The 25,868-nt window shown below is 42.4% G+C and overlaps 1 protein-coding gene across 3 annotated transcripts in view; it reads left to right on the forward strand.

The window, feature by feature from the left end:
* acot7 (acyl-CoA thioesterase 7) overlaps positions 1–25,868 on the forward strand; it is a 281,598-nt gene that overhangs the window by 243,755 nt on the left and 11,975 nt on the right. The gene's annotated exons all lie outside the window — the stretch shown is intronic.

The following is a 25,868-nucleotide window of genomic DNA, read 5'->3' on the forward strand; positions in this document are numbered from 1 at the left end:
AGAATGTTCAGGGAAAGCAATGACTAAATCCATCAAAGCTTCTCATTATCCATCTTTCTTAGTGTCATTGTCAGCCTGGCTGATGCATGGCTGTAATTTAAGTCCAGGGCAATCTCAGCAGTGGAGGGAAAAGTGCTAGAAATCAGATTGTTTTTAAATTTAGAAATCAAAGCCTTTTAAAATTTTTCTTTTGAGGATTTTCATTTTTTTTACAAATAACACAAATTCTCAAAGATTGGTACAGTGCAGCAAGATCATTTCCAACCAAGTACATGCTGGAAAATGTAGCCACCTTTGAGGCACCAATGATGCAACATCTTTTCCCAGGATGCATAGTCTGTCTGTACCATGACAGGACTCAATCAGAGATTCTATAACTCCAGAACTACTGAAATACAAACAAAATGCAAGCCTGTAAGTTCTAGGATAAACAAAAATCAAAATGTGTAGCCCCAGAGCTCACATAGATGTACCTGCTTCCACACTGACATCATGTGACCCCCAAAAGCCTTTTATTGATTCCTCTGTCATTTTTTACTCATAGTCATATTAATGACTTTGGAATAAAATTATGAGGGAAAGAGTTTTCCTAACTGTTATATGTGCAATTAATCTTTGTCTGTTGGGGAAGGATAGCAAGAGGTGATTTTGTGTTGTTCATGTCCTCAAAATGAGCAATAAAAATCACATTTTCCTGTAAATGGAATGCGTCTTAGCTTCATTGGGTCTAGTGAATATCGTAAGCCTGCACAATGCATTAGATTTATATAGTGAGTGATGATGCATTGCAGATAGAACAGTGACTAGTTTGGGATAAGTTGGGGAGAAGAAATTAGCCCGCATCACACTGCAGATTTACCTCGATTTGCCAAGGCACAGAGCTCCATTCGCAAAGTACAAAGCGAGCAGCATGAGCTCTGCTGGCAGTAAGATGAGGAACCAATGTAAATCTGCAAGCAGTGCTGCATAATCAGATTTCTCCGCCATAGTACCTACAGTTAGAGCCAAAAAGAAAATCCTTAAATGCTGGAAATACAAATTCCAATTACACAAGTAATGGAAACTCACAGCGTCTGAAAGAGAAAGATAGCCAATATTTCAGAGAAGACTGCAATCTGTCTCCAGAGATTCAGCAAAGAATCACACCTGCAACTTTAATCTTTCTCTCTCAATCACTGACCTGCACTGTGTTTCCAGTGATTTTTTTTTTTGTCTTTACTTTAGAATCATAGATAATGGGGAATGTAAGAGTGTTAGTTGAGGATATATTTATTTTGGCCAGCTGGATATCTGATATGTGTGAAACTCTACCACCATGCTTAAGAGTCTCCAAACCAAACGACTGATAGTCCTGACAGGTAGACTTTTAGTTGTCTGATGTGAAGTGTATACTGTCTCCATGTGGAGATACACCCCACTGATCTAGAATAATTTAGGAGGATTAATTTGCTTCAGGCATACATGGCCCTATAACTGGAGGTGAACCATTTGGCCCATTAAGTCTGCCTGAGTCTCCGACAGAGCATCTTACCCAAGCCCCCCTCCTGCCCTATCCCTGTAACCCCATGCATTTATAGAACATAGAAAAAACTACTGCACAAAAAGGCCCTTCGGCCCACAAGTTGCGCCAATCATATCTTTACCTACTAGGCTTACCTATAACCCTCACTCCTATTAAGTCTCATGTGCTCATCCAGAAGTCTCTTAAAAGACCCTATCGAATTTGCCTCCACCATCACCGGCAGCCGATTCCACTCACCCACCACCCTCTGAGTGAAAAACTTACCCCTGACATCTCCTCTGTACCTACTCCCCAACACCCTAAACCCGTGTCCTCTTGTGGCAGCCATTTCAGCCCTGGGAAAAAGCCTCTGAGAATCCACCCTATCAATACCTCTCAACATCTTATACACTCTATCAGGTCACCGCTCATCCTTCGTCTCTCCAAGGAGAAAAGACTGAGCTCTCTCAACCTATTCTCATAAGGCATGCCACCCAATCCAGGCAACATCCTTGCAAATCTCCTCCGCACCCTTTCAATGGCTTCAACATCCTTCCTGTAATGAGGTGACCAGAATTGAGCACAGTACTCCAAGTGGGGTCTGATCAGGGTCTTACAAAGCTGCAGCATTATCTCCTGACTCCTAAACTCAGTTCCACAATTGATGAAGAACAGTGCACCATACGCCTTCTTGACCACATCCTGTACCTATGAACCCGGACCCCAAGATCCTTCTGATCTTCCACATTGCTAAGAGTCTTACCCTTAATATTATATTCCTTCATCCCATTTGACCTGCCAAAATGTACCACCACACAATTATCCGGGTTGAAGTCATCTGTCACTTTTCTGCCTAGTCTTGCATCCTATCTATGTCACACTGCAACTTCTGATGTCCCTGCAAACTATCCACAACACCTCCAACCTTCGTGTCATTGGCAAACTTACCAACCCATCCCTCTACTTTCTCATCCAGATCATTTATAAAAATCACAAACAGCAAGGGTCCCAGAACAGATCCCTGGGGCACTCCACTGGTGACCGACCTCCATGCTGAAAAAGACCTATCTACAACCACTCTCTGCCTTCTGTGGGCAAGCCAGTTCTGGATCCAGAAAGCAACGTCCCCTTGGATCCCATGCCTCCTCACTTTCTCAGTAAGCCTAGCATGGGGGACCTTGCTGAAGTCCATATAAACCACATCTACCGCTCTTCCTTCGTCAATGTGTTAGGAAAGTTTAAGAGAGATGTGTGGGAGAAGCTTTTTGTGCAGAGAGTGGTGGATGCCTGGAACGTGCTGCCAGAGGAGATGGTGGAAGCAGGCACATTGGCCACATTTAAGAGGCATCTGGTTGGGTACATGGATAAGGAGGGAATAGAGGGATATGGACTGAGTAAGAGCAGAAGGTTTTTTTTGTAATTTAGTTAGGGCATCATGATTGGCACAGGCTTGGATGGCTGAAGGGCATGTTCCTGTGCTGTATTTTTCGTTGTTCTTTGATCTTTAGTCTCCTAAATGCTGATTCAAGGCTCAACAGGTAATATATTTCTGCCACTTGATAGAATGAAACTAGACAAATGAAGTGACTGTCTGTTGGCAAGGAAATATGATGAGGTGAACAGTGCTGATTGTCAAACAATGTAGAGAAATATTGTATTGAAATCACAAAGCCAAACCTCTCTACACTGCCTATTTGTTGCATCACATTTATTGCAGTCGGCCTCTTACATCACCCGCTCTATCTCTTTGTTTCTTCCCGCAACTCGTGCCTAATGGATCCAGTATTATTTGTGGTTTCAGAGCAGCAGAGGACAAGTGATGCAGCCTGATTTTATTCGAGATGTAAACCTACTGTCACATTTTATTTGTCCCTTCATCTTAAAACACTGTCCACGCTGTCTATTTTGCTCCGAGTCTGAGCTCGTTATTTTCCCAGCAGTAACCTTGGCCTTCAGGGAACAAGTGGTATTTGTAGCTTAAATAAAAAAAAGGAAAAAAAGTCATATTTGATGGTTGGACAGGAGTGAAATGGTATCCTTATTGATGTGCTAAAATAGGAACATAACCTAGCCCAATGGATATAAATAGCACTGTGGTCTTTCCGATGTAAATAAGTAGCACCGTTGCTTCGATGTTATATAAATAGCACTTTACTAAGCCAATTTTTTTTTAACTGTCTTCAGGTGACATTGAGAATATTTTTGAGGCTATTTTTAAATCCAGCTCCACTATGAATGACTGAGATGGGGAAGGTTGAAACTAAACAGAAATAGTGCTCTTAATGCTCATCCCTTGGGTAACTTGTCTAGTTGCAATATTTTAGACATGTTTTTATTATCTTTACATCCATTTCCATTTAGCAGAACATCCATCGCTAGCTTCAGAGCTGAACACTTGAAGCTTATCTGTTTACAAAATAGATACTTGGTCAACATCAGAAACTTCTTTGCATCAGTTTTTCACAGAGCTGGTATCTGCGTTCTGTTTTTGAAGTGAAGTACTGGCAGCACCTGAAGCAAAAAGATTGATATCTCTGCAGAGTACTTTCATCATAACTGAAGGAACTTCCCTTTTAGAGTGAAAATCTATGTTCCTTTAAGCTCTTATTTAAAGAGTATAAACCCCAGCATTTCAGGACATTGACCCCTCACCATCAGTTCAGCTGAGCTGATCACTACCACCCCTGATGGTGGACCTGCAGCTGATGGCACAGATATCTTTCCTGTACTCGGGTTTGGGGTCATTTGTATGGCTGGGGTGGGTGCGGATGCATCAGAAGTGACAGTGGGACACTACCCAGCCATTTTAACAGGAACGTTTACGCCACCTCCCAAACTCGGAAAGGGTTGAGAGAAAGAACCAAGGGTGCTGAGTATTTTGCTCCTATTGAGAACAATTTGGAGACATTTGAAAAGTACTTGTTGCTTTTTATGTGGCTGGATGCTCAGGACCCTGTTTTAGGTCTCAGCATTTCACGCAGCAGTTCTCAGTAATTTACGGTTGTCACTACGGTGCAGCAGAAAGTCAACGTGTGGACATTACCTCAGATTCTGAACCCCAAGGCAGAAATCACCCTCTGCACTCTCTTGGAATAACATAAGAACATAAGAAATAGGAGCAGGAGTAGGCCATCTAGCCCTTCGAGCCTGCCCCGCCATTCAATAAGATCATGGCTGATCTGTCGTGGCTCAGTTCCACATTCCCGCCCTCTCCCCATAACCCTTAATTCCCTCTCTTATCAAAAACCCATCAACCCGCGTCTTAAAAATATTTAGCGAGGCAGCCTCCACCACTTCAACGGGTAGAGAATTCCAGAGATTCACCACCCTTTGAGTGAAGAAGTTCCTCCTCAACTCCGTTCTAAACCGCCCCCCCTTTATCTTGAGGCTGTGCCCCCTAGTCCTACTGTCCTTTCTGAGCGGGAAGAGTCTCTCCACCTCTATCCTATCCATCCCATTCATCATCTTATACATCTCAATGAGATCTCCCCTCATTCTTCTAAACTCTAACGAGTACAAGCCTAGTTTATTCAGCCTCTCCTCATAGCTCAACCCCCTCAACTCCGGCATCAGCCTAGTAAACCTCCTCTGCACTCCCTCCAAGGCCAAAATATCCTTGCGTTAAGTACGGCGCCCAAAACTGTACACAGTACTCCAGCTGCAGCCTCACCAATGCCCTATACAGCCGCAGCAAGACCTCCCTACTTTTATATTCAATCCCCCTCGCTATGAAGGCCAGCATCCCATCCGCCTTCCTGACCACCTGCTGCACCTGCAAGCTGGGTTTTTGCGACTCATGCACAAGGAATGCCTGAGCCATGTTGTGTACTCGATTATCAATAGTAAGAATTACAATATCATTTTCAAAAACGTTAGTCACAAGGTAATCCGTTAAGAACATTTCATGCATGTCAATTTTTTTTAAACATTTGCTGCTTTTACAAGGTAAGATCATCCTTCCCTCTTGTCTCCAGATCGAAAGAACAAACTTTCTACAACACCTTTCACATCCTCAGGAAGTCTCGAGGTACTGCACAGCCAACCAATTACTTTTTGAAGTGCTGTGTAGACAGCTATTTGGTTCACTTCCAACGAGGTCTTAAAGCACCAAATAAGATGAAAAACCAGCTAATCTGTCTGGGTGCTGTTGGCCCAAGTGTAAATATTAACAAAGGCACTGGAAGAATTCCTTTACAGAATTTTCTTTGCGCCCACCAGAATAGGCAGACAAAGCTTTGATTTAATGTCCCCTCTGGAAAACATGCAGCACTCTCACCTCAATGGCATGTCAGATTAGATCATGATTTGGAGTGGGCTTGAATCCAGGATTTTTTGTTTAGAGGTAAGAATACTACCAGTTGAGCCATGCTGACAGACCTTTGCAACTAACCACATTTTTCTAACATAATCTCTCAATTTGTATTGATCTTTTATCATCACTTAATATCCCATAAGGCATTGTAATAACTCAGGAAGCCACACTGGAAAGGAACACAGTTTAGTTACAGAGAGCAAAGTAAAACCACTCCCCTGGTATACACACACTGGTCCCTGCTTGGGACAAGTAGTTCAGCAGACCCGGTCCTGGGTCCGCCGTGTAAACTTAGATAATGAGTTCCAGCTGGGCAAGCCATTGCCTGTTGCCAGGGGAACTCATCCTCAACAAGCCCCTCAGGGAAACCAATCCGTGATTGCCCATGGATCCCGTGTGGGTTCCCATAGTCATATTCTTCTGCTATTATCAATTTTTTGATGTTACATTTGAAAATTCAATTCTTTCTCAAAGATCATCCATGAATTAACTAGATTCAGCAGTCTTACACTGCTCTTAATAAACCTCATGCACCCAGTGTGAATGGGATGGAAGAAAGTACATCCCTTTGCACATTCCAAACATAGTCTGAGACAAAGTGGAGAGCCCAGGGTATAAATAGTTGCCATTGTTTCACAGCTGCCCTGTGAATGCCTTGGAAGGACTGAAATTAAAACAGAAGTTTGCATTTCATTTGAAAGGCACCCATAATGAAGAACTGAGAATAGAAGATTTTTAAATAATTTAAAAAGAGTGAATTATTTATTGCAGATCAGGATTAGCAGCTGGCAGAAGGAACCACTGAACAATTCCCCAAGTGCTGCTAAGTACTGGAATTCTATAATGCAGCAGTGTTTGTTCCAGAGATTGTGAGAAATGGGCAGACATGCAAAACATGCACGCTTTCCAACTGGACTCATTGAGTATCAGGAATTGGAGCCTTGGCTGCTTATTTTTCTCTCTCTGTGGTCAGGCACAGGGAAGGGTCAATTTTCAGTTCAGGAGCAGGGACATCAGCTGCATCTGCCTTGCTCACAATCTTCAGATGTTAAGTGTCCTAATTGGGCATGATGCAAGGTTGGCAGTAACAGCACTGAGCCTTACCAGAAGGTGGGAGCCACTTGTAGAGCATGAATGGCAAAGGCAGACTTCAACCAAATGGGGCCTTTCCTGTGTTGCAGAAGAGAGGAGCCAGGATACATTAAAGTGGCCAAATAGCCAAATTGAAGGTAATGCGCACAACTCGACAAAATCCTGAAAGATTTCAACGCCAAAAACAATATCCTTCATTTCTGCCCACATCAGACCGGACAGCTGTGCACTAACACTCACCCGACTGTTAGAGTTTGGCACTTAAACATTGAAAATTGCCCACTGGCCCTTCCAGAACTTTTAATAAGCTGCTCAAAAAGCCCGTAATGGGCAGTTAATTGGAACGTGAGTGAGATAACACTGTTTCTCACCCCCGCCCCCAACTCTGCCTTGAAAATTGTGCTGCAAATGCAGGAGGATGGAATGTCACCCTCTGGGAATGCAGTTTTTTAGATCCCCCTGCAGCCATTCCTGCCCCAACCAGCAGTTGAAAATCCAACCCACAGATGCAGAATTGCCAGATCTGCGTCTGCTCTGCTGCCAGTGTTCCTGCAAAGTTCCTTACAGCAGCAGAACCACAGCAACCCTGAGGTAATTCTGGACCATAAACTACAACTGAATTTGAGGAACCTTGGGCAAAAGCCAAAACTCAATGGGCTTAATAGAAGAATGAAGTGCAGTTGAGATACATCAAGCTGCAATGCTTAAATGACATCAAGCTTGGCTTTGCATTATACATTGCATAATTTCCACAGTAGGAGGGAGAAAAAAATGAAGGAAGTTGAGGACATTTTAAGGTCATGGCAAAGAATGACTCTTTGGCAAGGAGGACATACAGCAATAAATATTCATTTCAAACAGTGTGAGGCTAAAGGATAGTCACAAGTCAACAGAAATCTGACTAGTTATCAAAAAGGTTAACATCACCTCCATTGTAACCTTTGCTTCAGCCTTCACAAAGGAAGACATGAATAATGTACCAGAGGTTCTGAGAGAGACATGTTTTAGTGAGGAGCTGAAGGAAATCAACATTAGTAGAGAAATGATTTTGGAGAAATTGATGGGATTAAAAGTGGATGAATCTCCAGGTCCTGATAATCTTCATTGCATGGTACTAAAGGAAATGGCCTGGGAAATAGTAGATCCATTGGTTGTTATTTTCCAAAATTATTTGGACTCTGGATTGGTTCCTGTAGATTGGAGTGTAGCTAATTTAAGCCTGCGATTCAAAAAGGGAGGTAAAGAGAAAATAGGGAGCTAAGTTGTCCCTCAATGTTAGGGTAAGCAGGTGAGGTTATGTGAATAGGATTTAAGTGGGATTGTAGTCAGTGCAGACTTGATGGGCCAAATGGCTTCCTTCCGTACCGTAGGGATTCTATTGAACATACCCTTTTTGTTTGGAGAGGAAGAGTCAATGCGTATAAATGTATGTTGCTACCTTACATTAAGTTGATCTTTCTCTACACCCTAGCTATGATTGTAACACTATATTCTACACCTTCCCCTTTCGTTCTCCCCCATGTTCTCTATGAACAGTATGCTTTATCTGTATAGCGCAAGAAACAATACTTTTTACTGTATCCCAATACATATGACAATAATAAAGTTTAAAGTTTATTTATTTGTGTCACAAGTCAGCTTGCATTAACACTGCAATGAAGTTACTGTGAAAATCCCCCAGTCGCCGCAATCCAGTTCCTGTTCAGGTAACACTGAGGGAGAATTTAGCATGGCCAGTGTACCTAACCAGCACATCTTTCAGACTGTGGGAGGAAACCAGAGCACCCAGAGGAATCCCACGCAGACATGGGGAGAACATGTCCACACAGACAGTGACCCAAGCCAGGAATCAAACCTGGATCCCTGGCGCTGTGAGGCAGCAGTGCTAACCACCATGCCACCAAATCTATGTGGATTCAGGAGGTCTCATGCAGATTCAAGTTTGAGGCATAAGATTTCTTGCCGACACTAATTAAATAGTCTAGCAACACAAAGGTAGCAGCTATGAGAAACTGAGATGTCAAGCTATTGCAGTAGGAGGATTGAGTTTACTTTCTGGGTGATGCCCTGCTTGATACTATCACAAATGGCAAATGAAGAAACCATTTCATTCCATGACACTATCCTCACTTGCCTTCACAAACGAAACACAGAATAAGTAATGTTGCCCCTTTAATTTCAGAAACAATCTTTAGAAAAAGCTTTGGTATTTGAGTCTGCTGCTTTATCCAAAATTTGCATTAAAATCTTCTACAAACTCTTTCTTCAGGAAGTCAGCTGAGCTTTGCTCTAGCCTTGTAATATTTCTTATTTGTTGTTAAATCAATGTAGCACGCGCACCAATGTGGCACTCACTGATAAAGAATGAAGGGTTGCAATTCATTTATTTTAATACAGTTAATAAAACATCATGAGTTGCAGCTAAAAGTTACCAGCAGCTCCTCCTTGCCCAGAAATTACAATGTGGGACAATAGAGCATCTTTGACAAATCTTTCTATGCCATTTTAGAGTGGTAAATCCATTTACTTTAAACAGCTTAATGGCTTCCATAAAAGGGTTGACAAAGGGGTTTCACACAAACACTCAGATGTTATTATGCTTCATAGACTCATAGAGGTTTATAGAATGGAAACAGGCTCCTTTGGCACAACTTGTCTTTGCTGCCCCATTTTCTAACCTAAGCTACTCCTAATCGCCGGCGTTTGGCCCATATCCCTCTATACCCATCTTACTCACGTAGTTGTCTAAACGCTTCTTAAAAGACAAAATTGTACCCATCTCGACTACTACCTCTGGCAGCTTGTTCCAGACACCCACCACCCTCTGCGTGAAAAAATTGCCCCTCTGGACCCTTTTTTATCTCTCTCCTCTCACCTTAAACCTATGCCTTCTAGTTTTAAACTCCCTACCTTTGGGAAAAGATATTGACTGTCAGGCTGACCTGTGCCCCTCATTATTTTATAGACCTCTATAAGATCATTCCTACACTCCAGAGAAAAAAGTCCCAGTCTCTCCTTATAACTCAAACCATCAAGTCCCAGTGGCATCCTAGTAAATCTGTTCTGCACTGTTTCTAATTTAATAATATCCTTTCTATATTGGTGTGACCAGAGCCACATTCAGTGTAGTTTTCATGACCATTTGCACTTGGAAATTTGAATACTATTTGAGGGGTAATGACATTTATTCTCACAGGGATCTCGCACTGTATTTCCTATTTCTTTGATTGCATTTTCATGTGGCAACAGTAAAAGTCACAGCTTCCTGACTGTCCCTAAACATGCTGGTGCAGAGTTTCGGGGCACAATTGCAGCCAGAACACAGATCTTTTCTGCTGGTTTAATGAAGATTTAGTTACAGTCAGGACCTCATGCAAAGCCATTAGCATAACTCCAAATGTGAAATCTCCCTCGAATCAGCAGAATCCAGCAATGTAATTAATTCCAAACTGGAAGGTCACAAAGAGAAGGATTGCCAGGAAATGAGCCATTCTTCAACAAACTGATTTAATGCCCTTGGCCTTAATCTTTAATGGTACAACCCAATATTGCAGTTCTTCTTTTGACATTGTTTATTGTTGTTTAAAGATAAAAGAATTGAATGGTGATGTTATGCATTGCCAAATGGATATCAGTGACAATCTGTACCTGTACTAATGCATCCTGGGCTCTACCAAATGTCTGTACCGGGTATGTACATTTTCCTGACTGCTCCTCAGTATCTATACAGGCCTGTAAAGTTTTTCAATTACTTTGTACATTGGGCATTTGTGTTTAACAAGTCTTGGTCATGGAAATGAGTGGCCTCCAGGACTTTTTGCTGAAATAAGTGTAAGTAAATGGAATAAGCGTCAAGAATGAGTGAGGGGGTCGCGAAGGCCCAATGGTATTATCACTAGACTATTAATGCAGAAACTCAGCTAATGTGTTGGGGACCTGGGTTCAAATCCTGCCACGCCAGATGGTGGGATTTGAATTCAATAAAAAATATCTGGAATTAAGAATCTACTGATGACCATGAAACAATTGTTGATTGTCAGAAAAACCCATCTTGTTCACTAACATTTTTTAGGGAAGGAAATTTGCCGTCCTTACCTGGTCTGGCCCACACATGACTCCAAAGCCACAGCAATATGGTTGACTCTCAACTGCACTCAGGCAGCTAGGGATGGGCAATAAATACTGGCGAGCTACCGATGCCCATGTCCCACGAATGAATAGGAAAAAAAGCAGCTCAGATTTCTGCAGCAGCCCTGGGGACCACCATCTGAAGGAAGGCTGCTTCAAATGGAAGTTATTTTGTGGAACCAGGAGAATAAGAATGTTTCTCCATTCCTGTCTCCACAGTCGACATGGTCATTCCCCAAACTCCACTCCCCACGCCCCAACAACCAGGCCCGGTCCTCTCCTAGGACTTTACCTGAAGGCTGCCAGCGCTATTGGAAAGATTAATGGCTTAATGTTTTTTCCCCATCAGTTTTGTTGCCTGTGAAGTTACTTATCCTATTTCTGTGGCTAAGGGCCAAGGACCAAGTCTTGGTGATCCTCCCATTCAAGTGTGTGCTGTCTTTGCAGCACTAAGTTTAGAATGTATAGCTTCTAACAGATATCAAGCTTCCTAAGACCCCATGATCCCTCGTGGAGTAATCCTATCAAGTCTAGGGGAGGCAGCAATGATTTTAGCTGTGTGTCGAGATGATGTCAGCAAAGACAGTGGTCTGCATTATTTGGCTAAAATATTCAGCCCCCCCTAGAGTGCAAAGTAAAATATTAGTAGTAAAACAGTTTTGTTTTACATCCTGAAAATGTGAATATTCACATTAGTCATATAAATTTGAATATGTGTTTTTCGCTGTGTGGTCAATATTGTGAGATCTCTCAGACTATCTTTGCTACCACTTTACATTGTGAAAAGAAATTGCAGCAAAATTAAAGTTATTTATTTGTCACAAGTAGGCTTGCATTAGCACTGCAATGAAGTTACTGTGAAAATCCCCTAGTCGCCACACTCTGGTGCCTGTTCAGGTACACTGAGGGAGAATTTAGCATGGCCAATGCACCTAGCCAGCAGATCTTCTGGACAGTGGGAGGAACCAGAACATCCGGAGGAAACTCACACAGACACAGGGAGAACATGCAGACTTTACACAGTGACCTAGGCCGGGAATCGAACCCAGTCTCTGGTGCTGTGAGGCTGTAGTGCTAACCATTGTCCCACCGTGCCGCCCACACCGGCACAGTGGTTAGCACTGTAGAAGGGCACTGGGAAACCAGCTTCAACCCGTTGACTTCCAGATTTTGCCGAGACAAGATAAAGACCAGGCAACAACCAACCCCAGTGGTAAGATTGGCATTTTGAATGTGTTACTGAGGTTGGCAATCTCTAGTTAACCTGTTTTTGCAGGTTTGACTGTGGACCACCTAGTTTCACATGCCTCAGAAAGCCTGGCAGCTTGAGAAGTGAGGACAGATTCAGGAAGAAGAATTGGGGCTGGGAGGTGGAGGGGCACTGTTTCCCTGAGGTCACACCATCAGAATCCCCAGGGTAGGATCCTGGAATCCTCGGCCCTACCCCTATCCTGAGTTATGCATTGGACCTACCTGGTTCTGTGACTGCTCTGAAATGTTCCCTGCCTGACAAGAAGCTAAATCTGTCAATGAAGGTGACTTCCAGACAGGGAACCTGGAGCTGCCAAATGATGCATACTGTGGAGTTAAAATTGCATCACATTCTGGGAAGCATCCAACTTTCAGAATTCCTGTCCAAAACTCTTCCACTCCCTGCACCCACTCACTTTACCCATGTAACCCGCCCCAGTAAATGCCAGGCCTAATTCTCAGCTATTTAATGTGCTGATGTATATAACACTTCACTGTCCATATATATCTGGGGGGAGACAGCATAGGGAGCAATCGGTGGTGGGTCCTGATGTCTGTGGTGATGGAGAGGGAGAGGTGGTGGTAGGTGACAAGAGATTGGATGTGTACATGTGTTCACAGTGCACTGGGAGGTTGGGTTGCCGACGCAATGACGCCAAGGGAGCTCAGCAGCCATCTTCTCCAGCGAGATTATGCGCCACCCCACTGGCGAGAATTGCATCCTGGCATTGTTTTTTTTTTGACTAAATGCTGTAAGATTGCTTTTATTTTTGACTCATCCAAAAAGCGAATCGGAATCTCTCCTGTTTTCTCGCTTATTCAGCGCTTAGAATTTTTCTAGTAGAATTGCCCTTCCCCTCTCCTGTCTGACTGTTCTAATTCCAGGTTTAACAAGGCTAGTTGCAGCACCTCACCCTACTGGGATCTTCATCAGTTGAACACCTCAGTGAGATGTTGGAGTACATTTACCAGCTGAGCTTTCAGGGATATCTCTCATTTTTGTTTTACAAAGAAATGTGCAGTTCAGAGAATCATAAGCGCAGAAAGAGGCTATTCAACCCATTGTCCTTGTACTTTTTTTTCCAAAGGGCTGTATCCTGCTTTTTCCTCATAAGCCTGCAACTAATTCCAACATCAATCTGACACTATCTTGTTTTATGTCAAAGCAACTGCTTTGAAACTGAAATGATACCTCAGCCTTGTAATATAATTGCACTGATAAAATCCTAACGTATCAGATATTGTTGTACTAGCAGGTTGCACCTGGTAGACTGCACACAAGAGTGTGACAGTCCAAAGTCAAGTTACTCTAACAGGCAATCCAAGCCATTTAGTAGGGGGTGCATATAGATTATTTATCAAAATTTTAATATTGTCTGAAAGATCTGAACTCAACTCAATAATGCGGAAGTTCATGGTTTTGTCCTTGGATCACCTGGTGAATAAGACATTGTGCAATTCAGCCACACCTCAAGGCTCCTACAGGCAGCATAAGAACATAAGAAATAGGAGCAGGAGTAGGCCATCCAGCCCTTCGAGCCTGCCCCGCCATTCAATAAGATCATGGCTGATCTGTCGCTGCTCAGTTCCACTTTCCCGCCCTCTCCTGTAGGAGCCTTGAGGTGTGGCTGAATTGCACAATGTCTTATTCACCAGGTGATCCAAGGACAAAACCATGAACTTCCGCATTATTGAGTTGAGTTCAGATCTTTCAGACAATATTAAAATTTTGATAAATAATCTATATGCACCCCCTACTAAATGGCTTGGATTGCCTGTTAGAGTAACTTGACTTTGGACTGTCACACTCTTGTGTGCAGTCTACCAGGTGCAACCTGCTAGTACAACAATATCTGATACGTTAGGATTTTATCAGTGCAATTATATTACAAGGCTGAGGTATCATTTCAGTTTCAAAGCAGTTGCTTTGACATAAAACAAGATAGTGTCAGATTGATGTTGGAATTAGTTGCAGGCTTATGAGGAAAAAGCAGGATACAGCCCTTTGGAAAAAACAGTACAAGGACAATAGTTGATCTGAACCAAAGCAGCAATTGGGCCCTGCATCGCCGAGTATCAAGGCTAGGGGAAGCGGACTGCAGCCCTCACCTGACCATTATACACTTGTTTCTGCTGGATGGTGCACAGAGAGCTTAGACATCTGGTAAAAGCATTTAATTAGTTGGCAGAAGCTCACTGTCTGGACCCACAGTGGAGGAATGGCACATTGACTAAAGCGGGGGGAGAAACTTACAGGCATGGGCATGACCAGTATCTCATTGATTGCTTATGTGGAAATCTAAAACTAGGAACTTCAAACAAAAAGTAGAAGTTACTCATAATTCTAGTAAGTCTCATGGACGTCACTGTGGTACAATGGTTAGCACAACTGCCTCACAGTGCCAGGGACCCTTGTTCGATTCCTGGCTTGGGCCACTGTCTGCATGGAGTCTACATGTTCTCCCGTGTCTGTGTGGGTTTCCTCCAGATGCTTCGGTTTCCTCCCACAGTCTGAAAGATGTGTGGTTAGGTGCATTGGCCATGCTAAATTCTCCCTCAGTGCACCTGAACAGATGCCGGAGTGTGGCAACTAGGGGATTTGTTGCAGCGTTAATGTAAGCCTACTTGTGACAAATAAACTTTAAAGAAAATAAATTAAGTAGAGATATTTTTATTTAGAGTGTTTAGAATATGGAACCTGCTACCACAAGGAGTAGTTGAGGTGAACAGCTTGGATGTATCTTGTTTTGATGTGTTGTACTCTGTTTTTGATGTGCAGTGTGCCCTGCTTGGTTGCCTGTGTGTGCTTAGAATTTTTTAAACCTTGTTTTGGTATATTGCATATCCTATTTGTTCATAGAATTCCCTGCGGTGCAAAAGGAAGCCATTCGACCCATCGAGTTTGCACCAACTCTTTGACAGAGTATCTTACCCAGGCCCTCGCCCTGGCCCTTCCCCATAACCCCAGATACTTACCATGGTTAATCCACCTAATCTGCACATTTTTGGACTGTGGGAAGAAACCGGAGCACCTGAAAGAAACCCACGCAGACAGTAACCCAAGGCCATATTCAAACCTAGTCCCCTAGTGCTATGACTGCAGTGCTAGCCACTGTGCCACCATGCCACCCATTATGTGGTGTCAGTGTGTCCTAATCTTGTGTCAGTGCGTCCTGTTTGAGTGTGTCAGTGTGTCCCTTTAGGAGAGTCGGTGTGTCCCCTCGTGGTGTACGTTTTGCAGAGTATACCTTTCAACCTATTGTTAACAGCAATGATTTTTCTCAAAAGACCATTTTTAATCTGTGCTGCTTATTTGCTTCCTGTAGGAAGTCCCACAGTAGCTGCTCAATTTCCTGAATAAGTCAACAGCTTTGAAGTATTAGCTATAAAATTTTAAAAAATGAATATATGGAACAGAAAGCAATTTCTTAATTTCTATCTGGTTAGATGGAAATACGTTGCCATGCAACACACACTGAGGAGCAATCATTGTATTGATTTTGTGTTGGCTGAGCGATATGAATATCCTGGCATAGATCCGTGGGTGCTATTTTTTTCCCTTTGCAAATAATAACATGATATAAATAACATCTCTGATGCTATTTTGAGGCACGCGGAATAGCACTTGAGCGCTGTTACTCATGAAAAATTCATGATGTGCCTCTCAGGCATAGAGAATAAGGACAGTTTCAGAGGCTCTACATGAATCATTGCAGTTGAAAGTGCTTGTATCACAGATTCAGACTAAGCATTAGGTATTAACATGCAGAATTACACTTGTTCACTATTCTTTCTGAGCTTTATTCAACTCCAGTTCATTGTATTGATTCTTCAAAATTGTTATACTCTCCTCTGTTCACGGAAAGGCTTCTGACCTCAGCGAAATATCCTTCTGCTTTAAGATCAGGCTTCAGACTCTGTGACAAAGCCGAGGGGATCAGTGAGTCTTGGACTTCAGACTTTGAGCTTATGATGCAAGCTTGGACTCTCACTGTGGCACAGTGGTTAGCACTGCTGCCTCACAGCTCCAGAGACCTGTGTTCGAATTCCAGCTTGGGTTACTGTCTGTGTGGAATCTACACGTTCTCCCCATGTCTGCATGGGTTTCTTCCAGGTGCTCCGGTTTCCTCCCACAGTCTGGAAGATGTGCTGGTTTAGGTGCATTGACCCGAACAGGCACCGGAATGTGGCGACTAGGGGAATTTCACAGTAACTTCATTGCAGTGTTAATGTAAGCCTACTTGTAACACGCATAAATAAACTTTAAAACTTTAAAAACATTATGCTTTCTCTCCTCCTCGAGTAATCTTCATTTTAACTGAGGAATCAAGATGAAGGCCCAGGCTCCAGAGTACAGGACAGTACCAAGGTTGTGAAGAGCATCTTGGGGTATTGAAACAGTAATTTGATAACATTAATCTTGAGTTTTTAAACCAGAAGATTGTAGAAGGCAAGAGGGACAGAGAAAATTGGGATCTTCTGTAGTTTTGAAGATTTTTGAATGGATGAATTAGAATTGCAAATCGGAATCTTGAGTTCAATCAATTTGGGATACAGACAGCTGGAGAAGGATGGAAGATAATATGACTGAACCCAGGTAAATAGGAAAGAAAAGTTGGGAGAAGCAAGGAGAGTAGGCAAGCAAAATTCAATCTGTTGCCTGAAATTCAACTTGTCATTAATAACCTTCTTGCTTCTTAAAGAGAACATTGTAAACTCAAATACCAATATGGATTTAAGCACATAATCCAGTTTGGTGCTTGAATGCCAGATGATGGGATCAGTCATTTAGATCTGACGCTATACCATCTGGCTCTGCATGGCATTATTTGAAGAAGAGTGGTGATTTCATTTCATGCTCCAGCCAACATTTCTCACTCAATGGCTACTAAAAACAGATTATCGGGTAATTATCTGGGCGGCACAGGTAGCACAGTGGTTAGCACTGCTGCCTCACAGCACCAGGGACCCGGGTTCAATTCCCGACTTGGGTCATGTCTGTGTGGAGTTTGCACGTTCTCCTCGTGTCTGCACGGGTTTCCTCTGGGTGCTCCAGTTTCCTTCCACAGTCTGAAAGACATGCTAGTTAGGTGCATTGACCCAAACAGGCACCGGACTGTGGCGACTAGGATAATTTTTTTACAGTAATTTCATTGCAGTGTTAATGTAAGCCTTACTTGTAACTAATAAATAAACTTTAATTTATTCCTTTGCTGTCAAGGGACTGCAATGCTTAGATTTACTTTTGCATTTGCCCACTTAAGGTAACTTCATTCCAAAGATAGTTTTAGCATTCTGAAAATGTGAGAGCTGCTATGAGTTTGTTTTTTTTTTGTTGGCAAATAAACAGCAGACTACCTTACAGACGCTTCTTACACTATGTAGCCTTGTTCAGCTGGAGCAGGTTTCTACATAGTTGTAGGTTCAATTGTTCTGTATTGAAAATGCTAAAACAAAATGAATGAGGACATTTCTGAATTGCACAGGTGCCGTTCTCATCCCCCTTGAGATCTTGACAATGTAAAGGAATATCATCCGGAACAAATTACAAAATATTCATGGTTATGCGTATACTGGAATACTCACGTCGGAATTCTACCACCTCACCTGCCACAGAATTGGAGCGTGAGGTGCACACAATAGAAATGTTTGTGGACCTTGGTGGGAATTTCTGCTCTCACTCGAGCGAGGCTATGAAATTCCACCCTCTGGTTGAAGGCCAGTCATTATCACAAGGAGTAGTTGAGGTAAATAGTGTAAATGCATTTAAGGAGAAGCTAAATAAACGCAGAAGAGAAAGGAATAGAATATTACAGTGATGGCTTAAATATCTGGGAGGAGGGAAGAATGTATAATGCAGAGCCAAGTTTGCACAGAACATATGAATGTAACTTGTAACCTTGCATGCAGATGTTAAGACTCACCCACTGAGAAATATGAACATTACAATCATTGCATTTTTGCAGGGTTCAATTTTTAATATTTTACATAAACTGCAAAAGCAAAATGTGCTATAAGATAACTGAGTGTTTCATATTACATTTTTAATAGTGTGCAAGAAATGATGTATTGCAAATGCTCTGATATAGTAGCTGTTGATGCCATTTTTGCACATGTCAAACGATGGAGTGGGGGGTGGTGGAGTAAATATCACCATGTTGAGGCCTGTGGTAATAGAATGATGTGACTGCTGCTTCATCTTCAGCCAATTTTCACTGCTCTATGCCCATCTCCCAAATGGAAATGTAACAGGAAGTTTGATGTAGGGAGTTTGGTCTTGCACTGCTCTTGTCTAACCAGCAAGGCAACATAAATAAGGATCTTTGGATAAGCATTAGAAACAAAAAAGGTATAAATACCAGGTGATTTATTGTGGTATATGGAACAAGAGGATTGTAAGAGGAATTTTCTGAAGCGTCCCTCTGGGGTCTTATACTCAGCTTAACTCAAACAATACAGAGACAACGAAAAGCAGCGTATAGTTAAAGAACGAAAAGAAGTTTATTGCTAATGCATGCATCAGGAGAAAAGATAGTCAGCGCACACCTGCTACCCTTCCTGAAATAACAGTACAAGTGTGAGATTGATACTCTTCTGAACACTCTGATTTCCTACTCAGCTTGTCACCCAAACTGGAAGGTCCAATTACAATATTACCATAGTCACTAATGCTCTACCTATCAGCAGGAATAGGAGCTCATTAGTCCAATGCACCTGAAAGTTCTTCCCTCATTACTAGGAACGCTAACTATGTAAATCAGGTAGATTCAAGGATATTGCTGTCATCTGCAAATTTTAATTGGTAAGGGGAGTCATTTCCCTTGCCTATGTCCAGACCCATTATCAGCATGAGAAACTACATGAACCTCATTAATCAGGAGCGAATGCACTCCCATACATTCCAAAGCCCTGCCTAACTTGCAACTACTTAACTCAAGCTGATAAGGAGAACTGCTCTCCTTGTATTCCATTGTCTCAAAATAATTTGGTCTCTACTACTGTCTGTTGAGAAGTTAGATCACCCATTGGCCAAGATTTACAAACCACATGAAGAATACAGTTTAATTTCATAATGGTTCAATTATGGTTGTACAGACAATATTGTATTGGACACATGGTGAATCCTCATTTCAAATATAAGGCATTTTGTAATCTTTACCTTAAACTGGTCTATTTATTATAGTAAATTTAAAATGAGGGGCTTTTATACTATATTACCCTCCTTCAAGGACGCAGTTTTGTCCCTTGATTGTGCTAATTTAATTGATCTCACTGGTTGTCCCAATATAGGCCTCAATTATATAGTTACCTGGCAGAGGTGAAACCATAATCAAGCAGAGGAGCAAGGCTAGCTCATTGCATTTGGGGTATGCTAATGTCTGTGTTGATGGCTTACCCAGGCTAGGGTAGAGTAAAAGATCAGAAATGCAATTTTTCAAAGTTATCTTGGCCTGTTGGCAAAGATGAAGTCTCAGATCAAGCCGGGGGTGGGGGGGCCAATGTCTTGTCAGCTTGGATCTTGTCTGCCCCTCATGTGGGGACCATGAGTTGGATTCAATTTCAATTGAGTTTTTTGGATGGATTAAAATATTAAAAAATTGGTCTCTGCATCTCCAAGACAAAGATGGGAAAAATTGACAATGTTTCTGTTCCTGATCCAAGATCTGATGGCCTCATGAAAAGCGCATCAGACTATCTGGATTGTGCTCACACTGTGGCATCATATTGCTACTGAGTCTTATACAGAGAGAATGGCTGAGGGAGAGAGAGAGCACCTGATAGCCCCCGTACTTCAGCCATTGCAGGATTGTACTGAACGTAAGTCAACACCTTTCCAATAGACAAAGGAGAAACAGAACAGAATTTTATTATCTTGGTGCAACCATTGAAGATAACACAAATCACATAAACAATTTTGCATCAATATTAATGGAATCTAGTTACACAATTAGGAGAAGTCACTTGCTGCATTTTTCCCTTTCATATTCAACACAGGTGCCATGAGAAAAATAGATCAAATGTTTTATTTTTATTCCGGCGTGCAGCTGATTCTTCTGAAGTGTGTGCCCCATCTGCTGTAGCTTTTAAACAGACCATTGCTCCTTTTCACTTGCCTTTGTAATTGAAAACCATGAAAATATGCAAAGAGATTTCAGCACAAAGCAAGCGCTTCTCATTTTCATCAGGTTCCTTTCGTAGAAGCCAAGACCTTTCTGTTGCAATGCCTGTGCCAGCTATATATTGTTCCTTTTGTGAACGCCATAACTTTACCTCCTGCTCCACCTATCTTCAGCCTGGCCCAATATGTAAGGCCCAATATGTATGTTTATTTCCAAATCCTATCCCACCCTCAGTAAGACAGTTTATTTCTGCTTCTGGTGAGACCACATCTGGAGGTCAGTGTACAGGTTTGGTCTCCTTAGTTGAGAAGCTGCATTAGAAGTGGTTTACAGAATGTTCCCTTGACTGGTTCTTAGGTTAAAAGGGTTATTGTATGAGGAAAGGTTGGGCCTGTATCCGTTGAAGTTCAGAAAATTGAGAGGTGATCAAATTGAAAATTCTGAGATCCTGAGGGGAGTTGATAGGGCGGATACTGAAATAATGCTTCTCCTTCTGGTAGGGATTAGAACTCGGAAACACAATGTAAAAATAAGCACTCTCCCATTTCAGACTGAATGAGAGAATTTTTTCTTCCAGAAGGTGGTTAGTCTGTGGAATTCTCTTCCCCAAAGAGCAGTGAGAGCCTGGGTTTTGAATAATTTTGAGGCTGGGTTTGATAGATTCTTGACTTACAAGAGAGTCAGAAGTTAAAGGTATATACAGAAATAGTACTGAGGCTACAAGCAGATCAGCCATGATCTTATCAAATGGCAGAGCAGGTTTGAAGGACTGAATGGCCTACATCTGCTATTAATCCCTGTATTCCATGATGCCAGAGCTGAATGGCCTACATCTGCTACTAATCCCTTTATTCCATGATGCCATCTGCGTTATCCATGCTTGCATTCTTTCAGATTTGACTTTTTCAATTCCAGCTTCACATTGAAAATGCTCCCAGCTCGTTAAAATACTGCACATTTATTAATCGCTCCCACAACTAGGGGTGAATTTTACCATCCCGCCTGCCACGGGAATCGTAGTGGTGAAGGGCAGACCATTGAAAGTCCTTTGGCATCGGGCAGGATTTTTCAGTTTCAGGGCGAGCAAGGCCGGAGAACCTTACCCAAGTCTCACTCTCATTTCATCCTATACTTTCCAACCTCCACTGTCTCTCTGTCCCCAAAACACTGAATCCAAACATGAGGTAGGATTTTTTTTAAATTTGATTTATTATTGTCACATGTATTAGTATACAATGAAAAATTGTTTCTTTGTCTACACTATACAGACAAAGCATACCGTTCATAGAGAAGGAAAAGAGAGAGTGCAGAATGTGGTGTTACAGTCATTGCTAGGTTGTAGAGTAAGATCAACTTAATACAAGGTCAAAAGTCTGATGACAGCAGGGAAGAAGCTGTTCTTGAGTCAGTTGGTACATGACCTCAGACTTCTGTATCTTTTTCCTGACGGAAGAAGGTGAAGAGAGTATGTCCGGGGTGTGTGGGGTCCTTAATTATGCTGGCTGCTTTTCCGAGGCAGCGGGAAGTGTAGACAGAGTCAGTGGATGGGAGGCTTGTTTACATGATGGACTGGGCTTCATTCACTATCCTTTATAGTTTTTTTTACAGTCGTGGACAGTGCAGGAACAGCATGATGGCACAGTGGTTAGCACTGCTGCTTCACAGTGCCAGGGATCCAGATAATTCCAACCTCACTGTGTGGAATTTGCATGTTCTCCCTATGTCTGCGTGGGTTTCCTCCGGGATCTCCAGTTTCCTGCCACACTCCAGAGATGTGTGTGTTAGTGGGATTCTCAGGGTAAATCCAAAGGCTTATGGGGTTAGGGACTGGGTGGGATTATTGTCGGTGCAGGCTCGATGTTCTGAATGGCTTCCTTCTGCACTTCAGGGATTCGATCATTCTATGAAATCCTGTTAAAACAGGTGTCATACCAAGCTGTGAGATAACCAGAAAATGCTTTCTATGATGCATCTGTAAAAGTTGGTGAGAGCCACAGTAGACATGCCAAATTTCTTTAGCCTCCTGAGAAAGTACACGCTTTGATGGGCTTTCTTAACTATAGCGTCGCCAGGGACCAGGACAGGTTGTCAGTGATCTGGACATCTAAAAGCTTGAAGCTCAGGACGGTTTCTGCTTCATCCTCGTTGTAAACAGGTGCATGTTCTCCATTATACTTCCTGAAGTTGAAGACTATCTCCTTCATTTTACTGACATTGAGGGAGAAATTATTGTCACCGCACCAGTTCACCAGATTCTCTACCTCTTTTCTTTTCCCTTGCCATGGTGTGTTTCACGCTGGCGGGAGTTTGAATGCAATCCTCGCCGCCTGGATTGCCACCACTGCCACCCCGGACATTCTCTCTTCCACCTTCTTGTATCGGGAAACCCACGGCAGGGGAGTGCCATCGGGAGGGGGTCGGTAAGATCGCACCAGCATGAGCTACAGCAAGATTTTGGCGCTTGTTCCTATTTACAAATCTCTCTCCTGCCTTATTTCATCCTGCTTCTGCTAACTCATCATCTTCCATCACAGCACGTGACCTCACTTCTCCTGACTTTGGCTGTCTGTGTATAACCCTCTCCTTCTGTTTCACCACCAGCACTGGCGTCCCTCTGAATTCTCCCCAACCAGTACTTTAAAACCTCTCTGCCTTGCAACTCCAGCTCGTTCTACCTTCAAAATCCTCCTCAGACCTGAATCCTGGGCTCCGCTTTTCGACACCTCCCCAGACTCTCCTATCCCGAAAAATAAAAAAAAACTAGCTGCCCATTCCAATCCCCACCTTATAGCACTTGATCCGTAACCTTGCAGGTTACAGCAGCTCAGGTGCTGATCCAGGCACTGAATTCTAAACACCACCACTCTCTGAGTGAAGTCGTTTTTCCTCATGTGCCCGCTAATCCCTCTACCAGTCACCTTAAATCTGCTCCCTCTGGTAATCAAAGCAGGAGAAACACATCTTTCCTGTCTATGCTATCTCAGCCCCTCATAATCTCGTACACCTCAATTGAGGAAAAAAGATTAGGTTAGAAACCAGCCTCCCATCCATTGACTCTGTCTGCACTTCCCGTTGCTTTGGCAAAGCCGCCAGCGTAATTAAGCATCCCAGGCACCCCAGACATTCCACCTCCTTCCGTCAGGAAAAAAATACAAAAGTCTGAGGTCACGTACCAACCGACTGAAGAACAGCTTCTTCCCTGCTATCATCAGACTTTTGAATGGACCTACCTCGCATTAAGTTTATCTTTTTCTACACCGTAGCTGTGTCTGTAACACTACATTCTGCACTCTCCTTCTCTATGAACATGTGCTTTGTAGCGCGCAAGAAACAATACTTTTCACTGTATGCTAATATATGTGACAATGATAAATCAAATCAAAAGAATAAAAATAAATGATAAGAGCTTATTAATTAATTATTAATGTAATTAATAATGTTGGTTAACAGAATTTCTCTTTCATTTCATGGAGAAAGAAGAGATGGAGGAAATCACCTGCGAAACTAAGGACACTCTGGTGGAGTTTCAGGCCAGAATTCTCTCCCACCCCCTCTTTCCCGTCACAGCTGCCAGTGAGAATTTGGCAGTCAGCTAAATTTACATTCCGTGCAGCAGGACCGGAGAATCCCAGCTGCAAGTGAAGTCGGAGAATCTGGCCCTTAGTTTTCGACTTGACTTTTTTATTCTGGAACTTGCATTTGAGCATTTGGTCCAGGTTTGAGTTTCGGACGGAAGGAGAACTGTTCCCATTCTCAGATAAAGCACTCTGTCATTCTGTCTCCCATTAATCATGTCAAAAGAGTCCCAGTTTTCAAGAAATAGTGTCTGGGACAGCCTTTTTGTCATGTTCGTAGCAAATGCAGAGCGTGTGTCAAACTGCTGTGTTATCAATCTCCCTGAATGTAAATGAATTGCAAGAAGATTTTCTCTGTTGATATTTGTAAACAAACCAGAAGGAATCTTCCTGAGTGATGTGTAGTGTCGTTTTGCCCACTGATTAGCAAGTAATTCCTCCCCCCTCCCCATGCTGCCACTAAAGACTGTCCAAACACATATGCATGTATCATCACCATAGCAATTAATTCTTCCTCCTCCCCACACAAATCAGTTTGCCAAACATTTTGTCACAACCACAGTGTCCTTTTGTAAGTTGATAACTTTTCTGACACTGGAAACTGAAAACATGACATGAAGCCACATGTCACTTTTGTTACTTACAGATTGACAGCACGCTGATTCATCTGATGTGAATCACGCTGATTACAAGTCCTGTACTTACGCTGCTTGATGTTAGCTATTAAACATGGGGGGATCTAACATCACTAGAAGAATATTAAGCAATTGTGAAGAAAAGCTTCCAAAATTGAGCCAATATTCTGTGGGAAAAGGAAGTATACGTTGGGGAGATAGAACGTACAGAGACTTCCAAACAAATTAAGGGTTTCGAATTGGCAACCAGTGATTAATGAATCATCATTAATATCAGACAAAGGTATAAATTAGAATTATTTTTCTTTCACGGAGGGTTATTAGTGCACAGAGTGCTTCAGGACAAGTGGCCATGGAGATGCAAACTAGAATATCATTTAAAGGGGACTTTGATTCATATTTGTAAAGAATATAAAAGGATACAAGGAAATAGGATGACAGCAAATCACTCCAATGTTGAACCAACCTCAACAAAGCAAAAACCATCTGATCGGCCCCTGCCTCTACTGTAGTTTCTACAATTCTGTGAAATCTCGTACCAGCAATTAGGTGATTCAGTTCATATTTTCACACAGTTCTGTGATGTGATTGTTGCATAAATATATAAACTATCTCAAAGTACAAATACCTGAGCAGATGCACTGTCACGATTCCACCCGAAGGTGTTTGAAAAACGTGACAGCTACATGTAATTAGTTTCTGGTAACTTGCTCCTTTTTAATTAGGCATCTGGTTTTTTTTTATCCAAAGCACCTGGAGCATGAGACATTTGGAGTAATTAGCTTTTCAGTGCTGAGATTGTGTAATGCAGCAAACCTATCAGAATTCAAAGGCACTCTAACAAAGTGGCAATGCAAGAAAGAAATTTTGAACAAAAAGATTCAAGATAATTTTGCAATTCTCTTGAAACCTTGCCGTGCTTTTCTGGTCACCACACTACCAGAAGGATGTGGAAGCTTTGGAAAGAGTGCAAAGAAGGTTCACCAGGATGTTGCTTGGTCTTGAGGGCATTGGCTATGAGGAGAGGTTGGATTAACGAGGATTGTTTTCACTGGAAAGACAGAGGCTGAGGGGAGACCTGATAGAGGCCTACAAAATTATGAGAGGCTTTTTCCCAGGGTGGAAGTGTCAATTACAAGGGGTCATAGGTTCAAGATGAGAGAGGGAAAGCTGAAGGGAGAGATTTTTCACACAGAGAGTGGTGGATGCCTGGAACGCACTTCCAGAGGAGGTAATGGAAGCAGGAACATTGGC

The sequence above is a fragment of the Carcharhinus amblyrhynchos genome, chromosome 30, assembly GCF_965287045.1.
Source record: "Carcharhinus amblyrhynchos chromosome 30, sCarAmb.v2.hapA, whole genome shotgun sequence".
NCBI lineage: Eukaryota > Metazoa > Chordata > Chondrichthyes > Carcharhiniformes > Carcharhinidae > Carcharhinus > Carcharhinus amblyrhynchos.